Below are 20312 nucleotides of genomic sequence, written 5' to 3' on the forward strand. Positions count from 1 at the left end.
ACTCTCAAGAGTCTTCTCCAACACCACAGTTCAAAAGCATCAATTCTTCAGCGCTCAGCCTTCTTCACAGTCCAATTCTCACATCGATACATGACCACTGGAAAAACCATAGCCTTGACTGCTGCTGCTAAGTTGCTTCAGTTGTGTCTGACTCTGTGCGACCCCATAGACGGCAGCCCACCAGGCCCCCCATCCCTGGGGTTCTCCTGGGTTGCCATTTCCTTCTCCAATGCATGAAAGTGAAAAGTGAAAGTGAAGTCGCTCAGTTGTGTCCGACTCTTAGCAACCCCATGGACTGCAACCCACCAGGCTTCTCCATCCATGGGATTTTCCAGGCAAGAGTACTGGCGTGGGGTGCCATTGCCTTCTCTAGACGGGTAGTCAGCAAAGTAATGTCTCTGCTTTTGAATATGCTATCTAGGTTGCTCATAACTTTTCTTCCAAGGAGTAAGCATCTTTTAATTTCATGGCTGCAGTCACCATCTGCAGTGATTTTGGAGCCCAAGAAAATAAAGAGTCTGACACTGTTTCCACTGTTTCCCCATCTATTTTCCATGAAGTGATGGGACCAGATGCCATGATCTTCGTTTTCTGAATGTTGAGCTTTAAGCCAACCTTTTCACCTTCCTCTTTCACTTTCATCAAGAGGCTTTTTAGTTCCTCTTCACTTTCTGCCATAAGGGTGGTGTCATCTGCATATCTGAGGTAATTGATATTTCTCCCGGCAATCTTGATTATAATGACTATAAATGCTAGATAATTAATTAAAAAAAAAAAAAGACTGGAACCAGAAGAGGATAAAAATGTCCCAGTTGGTGGGAACTGGGCAGTTTGAAAGAGAAAAAGAGGGACCTTGGATGAAAGGCCAGAGGATGATTAAGAAGGAGTGGTACCTGTTGGTGTTGAGTCTGAACCTCACCTCCCTGTCCCTGGATTATTGTGTCCTGACTTCCTTCCTATCTCTGCTCCCCACTCTAGCATTCAATCTAAAGTGCCTGTTTAATTTTCCTATACTCCTTTTCCCCCCAGCACTCTCCTGCTCAAAATGTTCCATGGCTCTGTGTTATCATTACAGCAAAATCTAAATGTGCCAGTTGGTCCCTTAAATCCTGCCACAATATAGCACCAATCCACTTTTCCAGTGTCATTTCCTAAGCACTCCTCACTGAGACCCTCATCAGATTAGTTAGCTCAGGCATCCAAACACACCGAGGACTGTCTTTTTTTCCACCCTCACATTTTAACATTTCTGAAATTGGTCAGAACATCTCTCTACCTGTTCCAGCTACATTGCTTCTACACTGAGGAAAAACTCACTCATCCTGTTGTCCTTAGTGACCATTCTTCGCCACTATTCATTCCGCCCAGAAAAATCATGACACGTCGCACTTACTGTGTTTCTTCCTCTCTTTTGGCCCCAGGTCATATAACAACCCCAAAGTGCTGTTACTGATGTTCATCAAACAATTGTAAGGTTGTTTTTTTTTTTTTAATTGACAGCTCATAAATGATAAAAACCTTAAAATAGTAAATTGAGTATCCAATGGGAAAAAAGCAAGTACTGTTAAGAGACTGTTCAGAAATTGCTACATATATACTAGCAGACATGTAACACATCAACTCATTTAAAAACTTAAAAATATATATAACATAGAGTTTACCATCCTAAAGGTTTAAAATTTATTTATTTATTTTTGGCTGTGCTGGGTCTTCATTGCAGGCAGGGGCTATTCCAGTTGCAGTGCATGGGCTTCTCATTGCAGGGGCTTCTCTTGCTGTGTAGCACAGACTCTCGGGCGCAAGGGCTTCAGTAGTCATGACTCCTGGGCTCTAGAACATAGGTTCAGTAGTTGGGGTGCATGGGCTTAGTGGCTCCACGGCATGTGGGATATTCCTGGATCAGGGATCGAACCATTGGCTCTTTCACTGGTGGGTGGATTCTTTTCCCTCTGAGCCACCAGGGAAACCCCCCATCCTAACCATTTTTAAGTGTGGATAGTTCAGAAGCATTAAGTACATTCACACTGTTATCAACCAATCTCTAGAACTTTTTCATCTTCCCAAACTGAAACTGTATTCCATGCCCATTAAACAACTCTGCATTTCACCCTTGTCCCTCTGGCACCCACGTTTCCTTTCTGTTTCTGAGTTTGAGTAATCTACATACTTCACATAATTGGAATTATACAGTGTTTGTCTTTTTGTAACTGGTGTACACAGCATAAAGTCCTCCAGGTTCATCCATGCTGTAGCGTGTGTCAGAATTTCCTTCCTTTTTAAAACTGAATCCTATTCCATTGTATGTGTTTACCACATTTTGCTTATCTAGTCATCCATCAGTGGATACATGGGTTGCTTCTATCATTTAATTATGATGACTAACACTTTATGAACATAGGTGTACAATTATCTCTTTGTGATCTTGCTTTCCATTTTTTTGAATATGTAAACCCAGAGATGAAATTGCCAACTCATATTATGCCAGTTCATTTTAATGTGAAGTTTTCACATTTCACTATTCTCCAGGCTGCTCTTTTTGTTTAATCATACGACTAACGCATCTCTCCACATAAGCACTTCCACATCCACGTTGTTCTTCCTAATGACTGCACAGTATTCCACTATATACATTTCCTGTGCTTTATGTCTCTGAGAACCAGTTGAGAGACATTTAGTTGTTTCCAATGTATAATTAATAGTGCTGCTGTGAACATCTTAATGCATATTTCCTTAGATATTTCTATATGCATATTTCTATACATATATATATACATATTTCTATAGATAGATATACTCCCAGACACGTGCAAGGAAATATGTATGCATGCCTAAGTCAAGGCTATGTTTTTTTTCACTTTGATAAACATTGTCAAAAGACCCCTAAATGTATGCGTGCCTGAGTCAAGGCTATGATTTGTTTGTTTGTTTTTCATTTTGATAGACATGGCCAGTTCAGTTCAGTCGCTCAGTCGTGTCCGACTCTTTTGTCAAAATACACCTAAATGAACACACAGATTTTACACTCCCATCCAGTGGATGTCAGTGGCAAATCTTTAAAAAGTTCTATTTTTCTTTTTTTTTAGCAGAAACAATTTATCAGGAAGCCTCACACATCTTACACATTGGATATATAAGTTCTGGAGATTTGTTAAGTTGCTGTCACTATTCCATAGGCTTGCTTACCCTGACTATTTCAACTCATGCCCTAATGTTTACTTTTAATGTATGAGGATCTTGACTTCCTTCCTAGGTGCTAAGATCCTCAAGAGAGGACATAATTTACCATAACCATCCTCACCTCCACAATTAGATTTTTGCCTGGAACATACCAGAACTTGTTACATTATACATAGAATCAATGGCAGTTTCTAAGTGGTAAATGAAGAGATCTTAAGCCTTTTTTTTTTTTCCTATTTCTTTGTGTAGCTGTTGTAAGTGAAATAACTGGAATCATTCAATTCTAACATCAGCAATAATACCAGTCATTAATATTAATTTTCGAAAACATACAATGAAACAGGTATTATCTTAAAATACTTGACATGTGTCACCCTCATTCAGTGCTCACCAAATGAATATGTGCTCTTCTTATCTGTGTTTTATGTAAGGAGAAACTGAGGCACAGTGAAGGTAACTGACCTGCCCAAGGTCACCTGAAAAGCAGCAGGTTTCCACAGAGAATTTTGGTTTCATTTTAATTGCCCAATCTATGCTTTTTATCCCTGCAACATGTACAATTTAACAAACCCAATTTATCATCAATATATTGATCCATGACACCTCTTCCATTTCCCATGGAGCTGTCTGAAACTTTAATGCAGGTACAGGTTGCAGTAAGCGGAGGTTTCCTCATTTGGGGTAAGATCCCTATTGTTAGAGATGTTGTCTTTCAGAAAGTGGTTATTATTTCCCAAATTCCTGTTGTTCCCAACCATAGATATATTTATGAAAGAAGATTTTTTTCTTTTCTAGATAAAGATCATGACTTCCTTCAAGTTATAAACTTCACATGCACAAGAGCCCCAGAGAAGAATTCCACTTATTTTTACTAAGCCCTGTTTGTGAAACCCACATTTTAGAAAATGATAAGCATGATAAGACTAACGCTATTCTGAACTTTCATAAAAGAGTCTTATCAAATTTTAGAACTTGAAAAGGGCTTGGTTACAGTGATACTTGGTTACAAGCAATATTTTTCCAGGCACATCTAGTTGTCCGTGGAAATAGATAGAATCCATATGGATACATGGCATTCGTATTCAGTTTTTAGCCTGTGAAGAAATGAACAGGAAATCATAATTAGAAAAAAAGAAAAAGGAAGTTCAACTTCATACAGTAGAAAGGAAGCATATGTAAATCATTACCCGCCCTAAGAGGCAGAATGCTGAAGACTGACGAATTGGTGCTTTTGAACTGTGGTGCTAGAGAAGACTCTTGAGAGTCCCTTGGACAGCAAGGTGATCAAACCAATCAATCCTAAAGGAAATAACCCTGAATATTTGTTGGAAGGACTGATGTTGAAGCTGAAGCCCCAATATTTTGGCCATCTGAGGTGAAGAGCCAACTCACTGGAAAAGACCCTGATGTTGGGAAAGATTGAAGGCAGAGGGAGAAGGGGTGTCAAAGGATGAAATAGTTGGATGACGTCATCGTCTCAATGGGCATGAGTCTGAGCAAACTCTGGGAGATGGTGAAGGAGAGGGAAGCCTGGCGTGCTGTAGCCCATGGGGTCACAGAGTCAGACACAACTTACTGACTGAACAACAAAAAGAGGCAACACAGCACAGCTTCATAAAGGACTTAGATAAATTCACCGCTTCAGACCCACAGTAGGCTGACGGGAACCAGAATGTGTGTGTGTGTGTGTGTGTGTGTGTGTGTGTGTGTGTTGGGGTTGGTGGGGAAAGTTCAAAGAGAGGTGGCAGAGTTTGCACTAATCTGTGAGAGAACTGTGCTGTTCTCCTCCTGCTTGTCCTACAGTTATCATCCATGAGGGTGCAATGATGGCTTAGGGGAGTGGGACTTCGAACTCAAATGCTCATGCTCTCAGGAAGCCCATGCGCTGCTCAAGGCACCATCTACCCCAGCGGAGTACCCAGGCTCCATACAGTGCCCCCTGGTGGCTGCTACTCGCATAGATAGCCAAGAGCATACCTTTTTCTTCTTTTTATGGGTAATACTAGATTTCTTGCTGTTTTTCCAAATAGATCTGAAGGTGTCTGAAGAGATCTGGGGAGTGACTGTAATTTTTAAAACTGGCAGTTTACCTGAGAGGAGGAAGAACATAATAGTGATGGGTAGGCTATCTCACAATTCCATGATGGACTGGGTCTTAGCATTCTGAGCAGGGCATTCTCCCACATTTTATTAACTGGGCAACTTTCCTTTTACCTAATACCTTTTCCTTATATCTCCTTGATGTGAGTGATCATAATAATTTCTGTAATAATTTCTTGTACTAGTCCTTTCTTTTTCTATTCCACTGTCATATCCTTTACCTGGATCATTCTAGTTGCCTTCTAACTAGTCCTAACCTCAGACTTCCACAATCCCAAGTCCATCCTGGACCCAGTTTCCAGATTAATCATCCAAAAGCAAAATCCTGATCTTTTAGTTCATCAGCTCTGATAACATTATTGACTCTCCATCTTTAGCAGATATCTCTTATTTGTGCTTGCCAAGCCTCCACTGCGGCTTCTTGGTGGAACAGAACATTGAGTTTCCTTTGGGGTTCCACTCCCCTGCCCTCCAGGGTTGGTTACATAACTCAGACCTGGCCGATTCATGCATTTTTTCTCCCTGGCAGTGACTGGTCAATGGGTGTACATGTAACTTGTGGTGGTCCAATGAATGTGAAGAGGAAGGATCTTTCTTAAGATTAAACAGGCAGAATGTAAACTCCTGGCTAGTGCTTCCCTACTTGCCACTGTGCGGAAAGAATCTGCCTAAGAATAAAGTCAACCTAGAAGCAGGACTTCCAGGAGGTGGGAGTAGATGGCATCATTTGAATCCCTGACTCTAAGGGAAACTGTAAGCTAGAACCAACTCTGGACTTTCCATTATATGAGCCAATAACATTTTTTTGTAATGAAATCAGTTTGAATTGATTTCATATAACTTAAAACCAAGATTTCTCACTGATTTTCCTATATAGACCTGCGATATTGGTGGCACTGGTAAAGAACATGCCTGCCAATGCAGGTAGACTTAAGAGATGTGGGTTCAGTCCCTGGGTCAGAAAGATCCCCTGGAGGAGGGCATGGCAACCCACTCAAGTATTTTTGCCTGGAGAATCCCATGGACAGAGGACCCTGGCAGGCTGCAATCCATAGGGTTGCAGAGAGTCTGACATGACTGAAGTAACTTAGCATGCACACATTATGATTTATAAGAAATACATTTGGTCATTCAGGTGACCAAATATATATGAGAAATATACATCTCTTGTGGTATTTGTCCATGGTTCCTGGCTCACAGCTCCCACAACCCCTGGAATTTCCTGAGACATAAGAGTAATGGGAATAGCTTGTATTATATTTGGTCTCAAGTCCTGAAAACCCTTCAAAGCCATCCAGGTGAAATTAGTGTCTTTTTATTCATAACAAGCCCCTTCTTACCACGGGCTGCAGCTATGTTAATAAGTGACTTTCAGAAATTCCCGAAAGAGTGGGACTGCTTGCCAAGGGAACCAACCTGGAATGGAGCTTTGGAACTTTCAGTCTCTGATTTCCAGGGAGGGGAGGCTGGTGGTTAATGGCCAACAATTTAACCAACCATGCCTATGTGATGTGGAGACGGCAATGGCAACCCACTCCTGTATTCTTGCTTGGAAAATCCCATGGGCGGAGGAGCCTGGTAGGCTGCAATCCATGGGGTCACGAAGAGTCGGACACGACTGAATTGACTTAGCAGCAGCATCAGCAGCCTATATGATGAAGCCTTCGTAAGAACCAAAAGGATGAGGTTCAGAGAGTGTCTAAGCTGGGGAAACAGAATGCTTCCATGTGTCACTGTGCTGGGTCCCAGACTCCAGGAGGACAGAAGCTCCTTTGGGACCTCACCCTGTGTACATCTTCAGCTCGCTGTTGATTCATAGCCTTTAATGTCCTTTGCAGTAAACTGACAATTAGTGAGTAAACTGGTTTCCTGTATCCTAGTTGAACCTAAGGAGGGGCTCGTGAGAGACTCTGATTTATAGTCAGTTGGTCAGAAGTACAAGTAACAAAGGGCTTCCCAGGTGGCACTAGTGGTCAAGAACCCACCTGCAATGCAGGAGACGTAAGAGACAAGGGTTCTATCCTTGGGTCGGGATGATCCCCTGGAGGAGGACACGGCAACCCACCCCAGTATTCTTGCCTGGAGAATCCCCGTGGACAGAGGAGCCTGGCAGGCTACAGTCCACAGGGTCACAAAGAGTTGGACACAACTGAAGTGACTCAGCACAGCAGCACGGCACACAGGTAACCACCTGGATTTGAACTGAGGTTGAAACTTGAAGATGTCTTTAGAAGAGTGGGATGAGGTCAGGCTGGGCACAGTAAAGGGTGGTGCAGGGCAAGGGGCTTGGAACTGTAAGGCAGTATGGTTTATAATTTCAGGACTTGGAAAGGGCCAGAACCTGGGTCACTGAGGGTCTGGTTGGTGAAAATGTGCCTGGGAGAGAAAGGAGTCAGTATCCTAGCTGGATGATTTTCCCTGGTGATCGATGGTTATCGGTACTTGGGTCCTTTCATCCTATGGCTCATAGGGAAAATCAGGGTGTGTGTTAATGTGGTGGAGGTCTGCTCTGATGCTCCACAGAGGGGTTTGTCCAGGACAAAATCTAAGGTAATCATCTTCCAGGGGCATGCCTATACTGGAAGAGCATGCAGTAGCCCCTTGTATTTCCTAGGTCTATTTTTTAGTTAATTGATTTAATTAATTAAAATGTTAAACTGAGTAACTTAAAAATTAAAAGTCAATTTAAAATTTAATTATTGAAAGATTAATTAGTTTTGCTGTGTTGAGTCTTAGTTGTGGCTTGCGGGGTCTCCCGTGTGCCAAGTGGGATCTTTTGTTGCAGTGCACAGACCCGCTAGTTGTGGCGTGGGGTCTTGGTTGCACTGTGGCACGTGGGATCATATTTCCCCAACCAGGGATCCAACCGGAGTCCCCTGTATTTGAAGGTAGATTCTTAACCATGGGACCACCAGGGAAGTCCCTTCTTGGGTCCACTTTTGGCCCAGGAGTGTGTCTTCTACGTTCCCTGTTAGAGCAGCAGGTTATACAGATGCGAGTCTGCTAGGTGACTCAAGGGGCCATGCCGAATGTCTAATAAACAGCCTGGTTTCTCACTTGGGCCACTCTGAAGGGGTCGCTGGCTTCAAGGGCCTTTGACAAAGGACTGGCTGACTGATCTATAGCAATCTAAGAGTTTGAGGCAAAGACAGCCACCTCCCTGCTTGATCTCTTTTCTCCTCTTCTAAAAGAACTCTTTTTTTAAGTGTAACAATGTGCCCAGCTATTAAAAAAATCTATTTTCCAGTCCTCCTGGGCATTAAGTGTGGGCATGTGACATACTTCTCACCAACTAGACGTAAGCAGAACTATTCCTGGAAATTTCAGAGATTTTCCTCATATAGGTGTCCACAATTTCTCCTTGTCCCTTCCTTCTTCTGGTGTGGAATAGAAATGGGAGGCTACAGGTGAAGCAGCCGCTTTGCAACCACGAGGATAAACCTTGAGGATAACCTTGCTGAGGTTAATGGTGAAGAGAGGGAACCTGGGATGTGAATGACATGGTGGAGTGTCTCTTACCTCCCCCATCTTCCTCTACCTTATTAAACCACTGTAGCTGGTTCTTTTCCACACAGCCAAGCATCATCTCAATAGGTGTGAATCATAGTCATGGAGAGAAACAAAACTCAGAGTTTAAAAGAAAGAAACAGGATAGGTCCAAAGTAGAGGAAAACAAGGTCTTCAATAGGAAAAGAAGGTCCAAAGTCATGATCACTGAGAAAGGCAGGAAGAGTGTGGGATTCGTGGCTCTGGCTGAAAGGAGTTTTGGGGGTTAGAGACCATTCAAAATGGGGCCAGCAGTATGGTTTGGGGGCCAGCCTGAAGCCTCAGAGTGTTGGTATAGCACCCAAACCCACAAAAGACTGTCATGTTCCCTGAACATACTTTTGGTCATCAATTTCTTCTCCTTATAAAGTTCTACCCATTCTTCAATGCTCCAAGTCCTTAGCAGAAGCTGAGATGACTTAAAATAGTATTAGATACTGAGATGGAATTATATAATGGTGCCTGGCATGATGAGAAAGCTATGCCCTGTTCAATTCTCTAAAAATATTTCAGTCAAAATAATGCATACATAACTAAACAATTAAGTACCTATTTGAAATAGTCCCCTTAATTTCTTTTATTTCTCACATAGCTATCATTATTTCTTTCAAAATACTTAAGCATTTCGAATCCCCTATTAATTCAGTTTTTAATGCAATATTCCCCCTTTTTAAAGTCCTCCATTTTTCTGACCTCAACCATCATCTGGGACTCCCTTTTCTGCAATTCTTCTGATTTCTGCATTCTGTATTCTTTGTCTATGTGATTTATTCCCTCACTTGGCTCAAGTATATCCTCTGGAAGCTTTCTGAGAATGGATACAGAGGAGGTACAGAGTTTGAGTCCTTTCAAGCTACAAACATCTCTAGTTTCCACTCACACTTGGTTAGGAGTTAGGAATGTGTAGAGTTCTCACAGAGGTGTCACGGCAGAGCTCCTTTGCCTCTAGTTTTAAGTTACGAAGTCTATGATTTTCCTGGCTTCCAGTCCTTTGTAGGCAATCTTTCTTTCTCTTCTTATATACTGTTGCGTGTGCTAGTCACTCAGTCGTGTCCAACTCTTTGCGGCCCCATGGTCTGTCCATGGAGTTCTCTAGGCAAGGATACTGAAGTGGGTTGCCATTCCCTTCTCCAGGGGATCTTCCTGACCCAGGGATCGAACCTGGGTCTCCTGCACTGCAGGCAGATTCCTTACCAGCTGAGCTAGCAGGGAAGCCCCGTATGTTGTTAGGATCTACCTTTTATTCCTAGCATTCTGAAAGCCATGATTGTCATGCACTGTGCTGAGCACTCAGTGGGCTCTTTCAATATGCAGATTTGTGTCCCTTGGTTCTGGGAAAGTTCTTGGTTTATTCCTTTGATAATTCCCTTCCCTCACTTCTTTCTTTTCTTTCTGAAATTATGAGTTAGCTACTGGTGCTCTTAGACTGATCCTCTTCCTCATATTTTCTCACCAATTTTTCATCTCCCTATTTTTTGGTCTACTTTTGAAGACTTTCTTGACTTCATTTTTCAACATTTGTTTGAAGTTTTAATTTTCACTTTCTAAGAACCTAATTTTTTTTCTAATCTTTTTTCATAGCATCCTGTTCTTGTTTTATAGATGCATGATTTTCTGTTTCACTGAGAGTGTTATAACTTATTTCTTCTTAAAGTTTTTCACATAGTCTCTATATCTTCAGGGCTCTTTTATTCTCTTTGTTTCAGGCATGGTTTCCTGTGTTGGAGATTCTGAGATTTCTGTTCACAGTGAAGCAAGAGGCATCCAAAGGCTGATGGGAAACTCCTGTGTATGTACAGGGCTTCTTTGAATGGTGAGGGAGTGGCCAGCTCTCAGCATCTGGAGTTCCTTTCTTTGGGGCTGTTCAGTTTTTCAAAGAATACCCCAGTCTTCTACATGCCTATCAGCCTTCTGGAAGCAAGGCAGACAAACATAGCTTGGGTGAAGAGAAAGGCTGAATCCCAGATGTTCAATGTATAGAATTTTCTTTATTCTTCCTATTTCTAGGTTCTCACCTCAAGCTCATTGCTGGGTGTCCTGGGACTGCTGAAAGGCTGTTTCATTTTTCCAGAGAAAACTCCCTAAGTGTTCTCTCTGCTTCTACTCTTGCCCCACCCCCACCCCCACCCCGAATCTGTTTCAATTTAGAGCTGGAATGATCCTGTTAAAATGTGGGTCAGATCAGGTCACAACTCAGCTTAAAATTCTCAGGTGCTTTTCCATCTCAACAGAGTTAAAAACTAAAGTTCTCCTAATTGTCTAGAAGGCCCCCCACCCTCCACACTTACTTCTTGGAATTGTTACCTTATTGCCTTCCTGTTCTCTCTCACCCCATTCCAGCCCTGCTGGCTGCCTTTCTGGCACCGGAACACACCAGGTAGGCGCCTGCTTTATGGCCACTGTGCTTGCTATTCATTTACCTGGAATGTGCATCTCACAGATATTTACATGGCTTGCTCCCTTCCTCCTTTGGGTCTTTATTCAAATGTCTTTTTTCCCTGGCAGCCTCCAGCCCCTGACATATACACACTATCTCCTTTTCTTGCTTTATTTTTCTTTGAAGTATAATCTCCATATGATACACAATCATATATATTTTCCTTCTTTTTGAAGTAGCTGATTTAATGTCTGTCATTCTCCACTAGGAAGTAAGCCCCATGAAGGCAGGAATTCACTGCTTAATTACCAGCATTGAGAATAGGGCCTGGCACACAAAAGGCATTTAATAAATGTATGTGAAAGAAATAAGTATGAATAAATAAACAAAGTGATCCTGAAGTATTCTGGTTCTTTTTTAAAGAAAAAATTAGTCAAAAAACAGTGCTGTGAGATGTGGATAGAGACTTGTCTTTCTGTTAAATTTTTTTTAAACACATGATGTTTCTGAGGAAACATTGTTATTGTGTATATTCCATTGTTAAAATAGGTCACTAAGAACTCGTTGGCTGGCAAATAAATAGCCTTAGGCTATTAATTTGGATTTCATGAGAGAAGGAGATTTAGAATTATACATTAGCTTAATAACTTATTAATTATAAGAACACAGAAGCAATCAGAAGAACATTAGTTCTCTAACCAGTAATATTACTAATTGCTTTTAATGTTTAAAATGATGTCATATTAGGGCTAAATGTCAAGATATTTTCCCTGCAGAATCCAACCAAGTAACCTTGGTTTGAAGAGTCTTTTCTGGTATTCAAACTAACAAATCTGATTGAACTGCTCCAGCAGAAATATCTCATAATTATTTGGTTCAGAAGATGAATGCATTCAAACTATTCATATGTACACTACATTTGGGAAAAGCTGATTTCTTGAATTAGAAGGGACATTTTAATGCTTTTTAAATGAATATTTTCAAGCAGGTATTTCATGATCATCTTCCTACTTATGCAAATTTACCAAGCAAGCACTATGTTTTGCAGCTCCAAATACATACTCAGTGATAATTATTTTCCATCAACCATCTGAGACCACCCATCATTAGCACCCACTGCAGCCTTATAATGTCTTCTGGTGCAGTGTGTAATGAGAAAGTTGCTACAGTGCCAAGAAAAAGCAAATGAAATCATTAACCTGCCTTCTGTTTATTAAGCCTAAATTAAAGTTAAATTTAAATTAATTTTAACAGAATAAATCTGTTTAGTTTAAATTCAACTTAAATGGACTAGGAAGCAGATGTTCTGTTTCTCTAAAAATAAAGGGATGATCTTAAAATCCTGGAATCACTTGATTGACTGTTAAATGGCAATGCAGTAATTTCAGTTTAAAAATGACAGTGGGGAAAAAAAGTGACAGTGAAGTAAACAGTAATATTATAATTCTCTCTAAAGCTGCCAGCATTAAAAAAAAAAAAAAAAACCTGCCGTGGGAAATTATGTCATGTTTCTAATAAGATTTTTATTGTAAAAATGATAGAAGACTGGATGCTTATATCATTTCATTCTCTCCACATAATCTACCAGATAGTGTACCAAGATGTGTCCCATGTTTTATTAACACTGAGTTTGGATTTTCAAATGTGTCTAGGCTGTCTTTCATTGAGCTTTATTGAAAATGACCTTTCTTTGTACACACTGCTATTTTTAAAATGGATAACCAATAAAAAAACCTACTGTATAGCACATGGAACTCTGCTCAATGTTATGTGACAGCCTGGATGGGAGGGGGATTTGGGGGAGAATGGACATACATGTATGGCTGAGTCCCTTCACTGTTCATCTGAAATTATCACAACATTGCTAATAGGCTATACCCCAGTGCAAAATGTTTTGGTGTTACAAAAAAATAGATAAATACAATTTAAAAATAAAATGACCTTTCCTCATTTTTCCACCAGCAGTAAGAGCAGCTATCATTAATTTTGGACATGTGTATAGTGAAGGAGAGGACAGGTGTGGCCAGTGCTAAACAGCTGGTTCGATATGTGAGCCTCTCACTTTCAAAGGATTTTTGTTGTTGCTCAGTGGTCCAGTCGTGTCCAACTCTTTGCGACTCTATGGACTGTAGCCCACCAGGCCTCCCTGTCCCTCACCATCTCCCAAAGTTTGCCTAAGTTCATGTCCATTGCCTTGGTGATGCCATCCACCCATCTCATTCTCTGATGCCCTCTTCTCCTTTTGCCCTCAATCTTTCCCAGCATCAGGGACTTTTCCAATGAATCAGCTGTTTGCAGCAGATGACCAAAATATTGGAGCTTCAGCTTTAGCATCAGTTCTTTCAATGAGTATTCAGGGTTGATTTCCCTTAAGATTGACTCGTTTGATCTCCTTGCCATCCAAGGAGCCCTCAGGAGTCTTCTCTAGCACCATAGTTCAAAGGCATCAATTCTTTGGCATGCTGTCTTCTTTATGGTCCAGTTCTCACAACTGTACATGACCACTGGGAAGACCATAGCCTTGACTATATAGACCTTTGTTGGCAGAGTAATGTCTCTTCTTTTCAATATACTGTCTAGGTTTTTCACAGCTATCCTGCCAAGAAGCAAATGACTTCTGATTTCATGACTGCAGTCACCATCTGCAGTGGTTTTAGAGTCTAAGAAAAGGAAGTCTGTCACTACTTCCACCTTTTCCCCCTCTATTTGCCATGAAGTGATGGGGCTGGATGCCATGATCTTAGTTTTTTTAATATTTAGTTTTAAGCTGGCTCTTTCACTTTCCTCCTTCACCCTCATCAAGGGCTCTTTAGTCCCTCCTCACTTTCTGCCATTAGAGTGGCATCATCTTCATATCTGAAGTTGTTGATGTTTCTCCTGTCTATCTTGATACCAGCTTGTAACTCATCCAGCCTGGCATTTCTCATGATGTGCTCAGCATATAGGTTAAATAAACAGGGTGACAGCAGATAGCTCTGTCATACTCGTTTCTCAATCTTGAACCAGTCAGTTGTTCCAACAGGGTTCTAACTGTTGCTTCTTGACCCCATACAGGTTTCTTAGGAGATGGGTAAGGCAGTCTGGTATTCCCATCTCTTTTAGAGCTTTCCACAGTTTATTATGATCCACACAGTTAAAGGCTTTGGCATAGTCGATGAAAGAGATGTAGATGTTTTTTTGGAATTCCCTAGCTTTCTCTATGATCCAGCGAATGTTGGCAATTTGATCTCTGGTTCCTCTGCCTTTTCTAAACCTTGCTTGCACATCTGGAATTTCTTAGTAAGATTTTAAACATAACCTTACTACCATGGGAGATGAATGCAATTGTCTGATGGTTAGAACATTCTTTAGTACTACCCTTCTTGGGAACTGGGATGAGGCTTGACATTTTCCAGGCCTGTGGCCACTGCTGGGTCTTCCAGATTTGCTAACATAATGAATGCAACACCTTGATGACATCATCCATTAGGGTTTTGAAGAGCTCTGCTGGAATTTCATCACACCCACTAGCTTTATCAACAGCAGTGCTTCCTAAGGCCCACTTGACTTCACTCCACAATGTCTGGCTCTGGATTACAAAAGGATTACATGATAAAAAAAAATATCCTAATGCTCTCTCTGTACCTATCACACTCGAGCCATTCTTTGATGATACAGGAAGCACATCAGAATCTTATGAGGGCTGTTACTTTAGTTTTCCGGTTGATACCTGGAGAAATCTTTGCAGGTCAGGTTGGGAGAAAGAATAGAGAACAGGAGACAAGTACTCAGAGAATAGGTGAGGATAAGAATACAGGGCTTCCCTGGTGACTCAGATGGTAAAGAATCTGTCTGCAATGCGGGAGACCCAGGTTCGATCCCTGGGGAAGATCCCCTGGAGAAGGGAATGGCAACCCACTCTGGTATTCTTGTTTGGAGAATTCATGGACAGAGGAGCCTGGTGGGCTACAGTACATGGGGTCGCAAGGAGTCAGACACGACTGAGTGACTAACACTTTCACTTTTCAAGAGCACAGGAGAAAAGAAAGAGTAACAGCGAAAATTTCGTTTCAACAACATTTATCACCTAGATCAAAGACTACATATCACATCCTAAGAGCACTTGAACTTAATGCAAATCACAGGCCACACGATGGTGGCCAGCCTGTGACAGCCAGTTATTCAGTGGAAAAAGTGGAGCAAGTCGTGAGTGGTGCAGCATTTGGGAAGGAGTGGATGTGGACAGGTGAAGGGGAACACAGACTGCAAACACCTACCTGTCTTTCTGGCTCTCAGTGCTTCAAGTAGGTCAACAGCAGCCTTTTCTCCCAGGGCATTGTTTCCAAGGTCAATCTCCTCTAAGTGGGCAGAGTATTTGATCAGGCTGACCAGAGAAAGTGACAAAACAAAATGGTGTGGTACCAAGCATGGTTACGCAAAGAAACGCAATCCAGTTATTTTGGAGTGTGCTCTTTTTTCTTTTTTTTTAAGGTCCTCTCCACCGCCCCCTCCTCTCCCTCCCAAAGATGCGGCACTGACCCAGTTTGAAACTGAAGACATCCTGAATAGTTTCCCCCTCAATTTTATCTCTCTAGTTTGGGTGCCTTTCCTAAGTAAGCTGGTACGATAAGGATTTTAGTTGCCTTCAATATTCCATGCATTTATTTATTCAAAAGATATGGCATGTTACTGCACAGTGCTTCTCAGTCTTTTAGGTTTTACACACCAGTAAAAGGTCAGATAACTGGGCGAGGGGGGACAGACAGGCGTCTCTTTGGCAACTTTTGGTATGTCTAATAACTTTCACCTAGTAACACTATAGAAGAACATATATTTTAATATAAAATTAGGAAGAGTACAGTCTCACAATAAAGGAAAATTTATTTTTAAATTGAGTTTTAAAAAACATTTATTTATTTGGTTGTGTTGGGTCTTGGTTGCTGCGTGCAGGGTCTTCCGTTGAGGCACACAGAGCCTCTAGCTGTGGTGCGTGGGTTCAGTACTTGCAGCGCGTGGGCTCTCTAGTTGTGGAACATGGGCTCCAGAGCACATAGGCTCAGTAGCTGCAGCGCATGGGTTTAGCTGCTGCGTAGCCTGTGGGATCTTAGCTCTCCCGCCAGGGACTGAACCTGTATCCCCAGCATTGCAAGGTGGATTCCTAACCACTGGACCACCAGGGAAGCCCCCAAGGTTAGCTTTTTAAATGAAGTAAGGTTAGCTTTGTGAAAAATGAACACTCTACCTATCTTTATGTTTCTAGTCTCTTTGAGGATCATTGAAACTTCATTCATTTTCTGGCCTTGGCCTCCCACGTGGACTTTGGGAATCTCTGGCATTGTAAGTGAGCATGGAATCTGGGTGAGGTCCTAGGTTCTGAAGTCCTAGGCTCTGGATCAGCTTTTATGTTTTGTCAACTCTGTGATCACGGGCAGGCCACATGCCGCATTGGGTCTTATCTTCCTCATCTGTAAATTTGGCCTCAAAAGGGTGAGTTTGCCTATTTCACAAGGTTGTAAAAAATAGAACAAAGCCGTTTTTATGAAAGCATCTTGCAAAATGCAATACCAATGATGCTATTAATCCTGGGAGCATAGTTACTAAGTGCACATTAAGTGCCTGACATTGCAGGGGCTAAAAGCAATTTAACACGTGGTCTTGGGACTTCCCTGGGATTCTGGTGAATAGGAATCCCCTTCAGCTGCCAATGCAGGGAACACAGGTTTGACCCCTGATCCAGGAAGATTCCACACGCCATGGAGCAACTAAGCTCGTGTGCCACAACTACTGAGCATGCGCTCTGCAATGATAGAAGCCACCATGGTGAGAAGCTCACACGCTGCAACCAGAGAGTAGTTCCCACTTGCTGTAGCTAGAGAAAGCAGGAAGGAAGACCCAGCTCAGCCAAAGATAAATAAATAAGTAAATAAATAAAATAAAAACAACCCATGGCCTGTGCTCTGAAAGAAATTATCATAACTATCAATAAAACAATTTTAAGCCTTTACCATGTGCTGGGGATATGAAATTTCATTTAGGGTCATTAGTGAATACAAAGCCATTCTCTTGCTTCCTGTACACATTTTCTGTTGATTGAGGAGCCAGAATTCAAAGCCAGGGCTGAATGGCCCTGCCAAACTCTGCCTCTCGAAGATCTCACTCCCAAGGAGACAGTCCGCCTAATCAGGACTTGACAAGCTTTGGCTTCCTGAACTGCCCGACTGTGTCCAGCTCCTTCAGAGAAGATGAGGGAGAGCTGGGATGCCTCAAGGAGGAAATGGAGAAAGAGAAGCACCAAAGGAGAATGGAGGGTGTCGAAGACAAATTTTACAACTCAACCATTCTATATCTAGGTCTGATTCCGGATGCCGTGGATTTAACCACTATGCTACACAGGCCTCACAAGAGCTTTGGATTTACGGAGCATTCACTATGCATCAGATGTGATCATGGCCACCCACATGTTTAAGTTCTGTGCTTGGCACAAAGGGGCGTTCCAAGGGTATGAGTAGGGCTGAAAGCCAGCCAAGGTCTGTTTGCCAAGTCCTGGGCATGAAGCATAGACCTGGAAGGGATAACTTCCTCTGACTCATTGGTGAGAGGAAGTGCCTTTTAATTCCTCTACCCAAAGGGGCTCTTTTCCTAACTCATACAGAGGTGCTAGTTGGAGCCTTAGGCACTATATTTAGCACCTCCTATATGATCTCATTTACCCTACAACAATCTCTTTAGTTAGACATTGTTATCATCCCCGATTTTACAAATGAGGGACTGAAATACAGAGAAGTTATTTAACTTGCCTGAGATTAAATTGTGATGCAGGGATGTGAACGTAGGCAGTTTGCTTGAAAATAACCATGAAGTATGATTCAAATATACCAAGAAAATGTTTTAATTTTCAGTAGTTCTTAATATTTACCATTTAAAAGAGAGAACAAAGAGATCTAAGTATTTAGTGTCCAAACTTAAAAAAAAAAAAAACATGCAAAAGGAATTCCTGGTCCTGGTGCACATTGTTAAGTTGTATTAATAACCCTGTCACACACGGCCAGCAGCTGCACAGGACCCTGTGCTCAGAAGGGCTCCTCACTCGGTTTAGTGCTCTGCCATCCTCTTGAAATTCTTAATAATATTTGAACAAGGGCCCATGAGTTTCTGTTTGCATGGGGTCCCTACAAATTCTGTAGTCAGTTCCTGTTTTCATGTTTAGTGTGGTCAGAGCAAAAAGTAAAATCTGACAGTCAACTTTAAGTAATCGTCTTGTTCGGTCAGCCCTATAGACCACTGTTAGAGGAATCCTGGTCAGAGGGAGGTGTGGTTCATGAGGTGGGGAATGAGCAGGGTTCCTGCAGGCAAAGCAGCATTTGAGTTTCTGCCTTGAAGTCAAATCCTCTGATACTGCCTGTTGGGGAAGGCTTAAGCAGCAGAGCTCGGTGAAGACTTATTACACATAAAAGGCATGATATCTCTTGACCCTGGATCAGCTAATCTGAAGGTGAGGCTAGACCCTGGTTCTACCAAGGGTGCATAGTGCCAGTAGGCAGGCAGTTGGTTAGTGCCCCATAATCTCCATCACCAAATCTTACCCCAACATAATTAAGCAGACCCATGGAGCTGATTTTGCTAGCAGGCCCCCTGGCAAGTCCCTTGCCTCCTCATTCATCCACTGAGCTCCTCCTTTGTAAATCCCCAGGACATTCAATGATAAAATGTGAGGAGCCATAAGTCTGTTCTCCAAAGTGCTCCTGGAGCCTGTTTGCTCATCCTCCAACTTGCTCTACAGCTGGCCCAGAACTGGACTTGCCAGATTGCGGGTGGAGGGTTGTGAAGATGGTGCTTCTACTTCCAGGGCACCAGCCTGTCAGAACCCATAGAGGTGAAGAAGGAGAATGAGTGTTAGACGTGCAGCTGTAGAAATACGCAGGGGAGCTATCGTTGAGGTGACTATGCAGCTCACTTCAGAAGTCACACCAGAAAATAACCCATGAGATAGAGTGAGACTAAAAAGCCCCAGAGAAGATGAATGATACAAAGGCCATGGATATTAAGTTTGGGCTAAGCTGTCTTTATGAGTTGATGTTGTAGGTCACTAGAGTAGTAAAGAGAAAGTCTTAAAAACAGCTAAAGAAAAGGACAAATTATGTTCAAGAGAAAAAAGATAAAAGTAACTGCAGACTTCTTTTCAGAAACAATGCAAGCAGAAGACAGTGGAGCAACATCTTGAAAGTATTAACTGTCAGCCAAGTATTCTATATCCAGGAAAAACATCTTGAAAAATGAAGGCAAACATACCACACATACTAAAACTCAGAGAAGTCACCACAAGTAGGTCAGAACTATAAGAAATCTATAAAGAAAGTCCTTCAGATAAAAGGAAAATGATACTAGTGTTGTCTTTGGCAACACATATACTAAAATTGGAACAATGGAGGTTAGCATGGCCCCTGCACAAACATGAGGCACAAATACATAAAATGTTTAAAAAACAGGGAAAATGATACTAGAGAGAAATTTGGATACATCCAAAGGAATGAAGAAGACTAGAAATGGTAAATGTGTGAATAGGTATAAAAGCCTTTCCCTTCTTTTTAAGAAAATATTAACTGCTTAAAACAAATATAATCATAATATGTTTGGGGATTTATAACATTTATAATAGTAAAATATATGATAACAGTAAAACAAAGAATGAGAGGGAATGGAAATGTACTGTTGTAAGATTCTTAAACTATGAGTGAAATCGTATATTATTTGAAGGTAAATTGTGATAAACTAAAATGAATAGTGTTAACATTTGAGCAACCACTAAAAAAGAAAATATAGCTAATGAAACAATAAAAGAGATAAAAATAGAATTATAAATATTACTCAACCCCAAAGCAGGCAAAAACATAGTTTAAATTGAACAAAAAAAATGAGAAAAAAAAACCCAAATAACATGATTGTATGTTAAAATCTAGTCATATTGATAATTATATTAAATATAGTTGTCTAGATAAAAAACAGTTAAAAGACAGAGATTGTCCAAATAGGTTTTTAAAAAATGTTTCTTGGAAGGAAAGCTGTGACAAACCTAGACAGTGTATTAAAAAGCAGAGACATCACTTTGCCAACAAACATCCATATAGTTAAAGCT

At 41.4% G+C, this 20312-nt stretch overlaps 1 non-coding gene across 1 annotated transcript; it reads left to right on the forward strand.

Annotated features, from left to right (window-relative positions):
• Nucleotides 1-19563: 19563 nt before the first annotated feature.
• LOC138093703 (U6 spliceosomal RNA) lies at nucleotides 19564-19665 on the forward strand. Its single transcript, XR_011146134.1, has one exon. It is a non-coding gene; the product is annotated as a U6 spliceosomal RNA (small nuclear RNA).
• The last annotated feature ends 647 nt before the right edge of the window (nucleotides 19666-20312 follow it).

Source organism: Capricornis sumatraensis, chromosome 1, assembly GCF_032405125.1.
Source record: "Capricornis sumatraensis isolate serow.1 chromosome 1, serow.2, whole genome shotgun sequence".
NCBI lineage: Eukaryota > Metazoa > Chordata > Mammalia > Artiodactyla > Bovidae > Capricornis > Capricornis sumatraensis.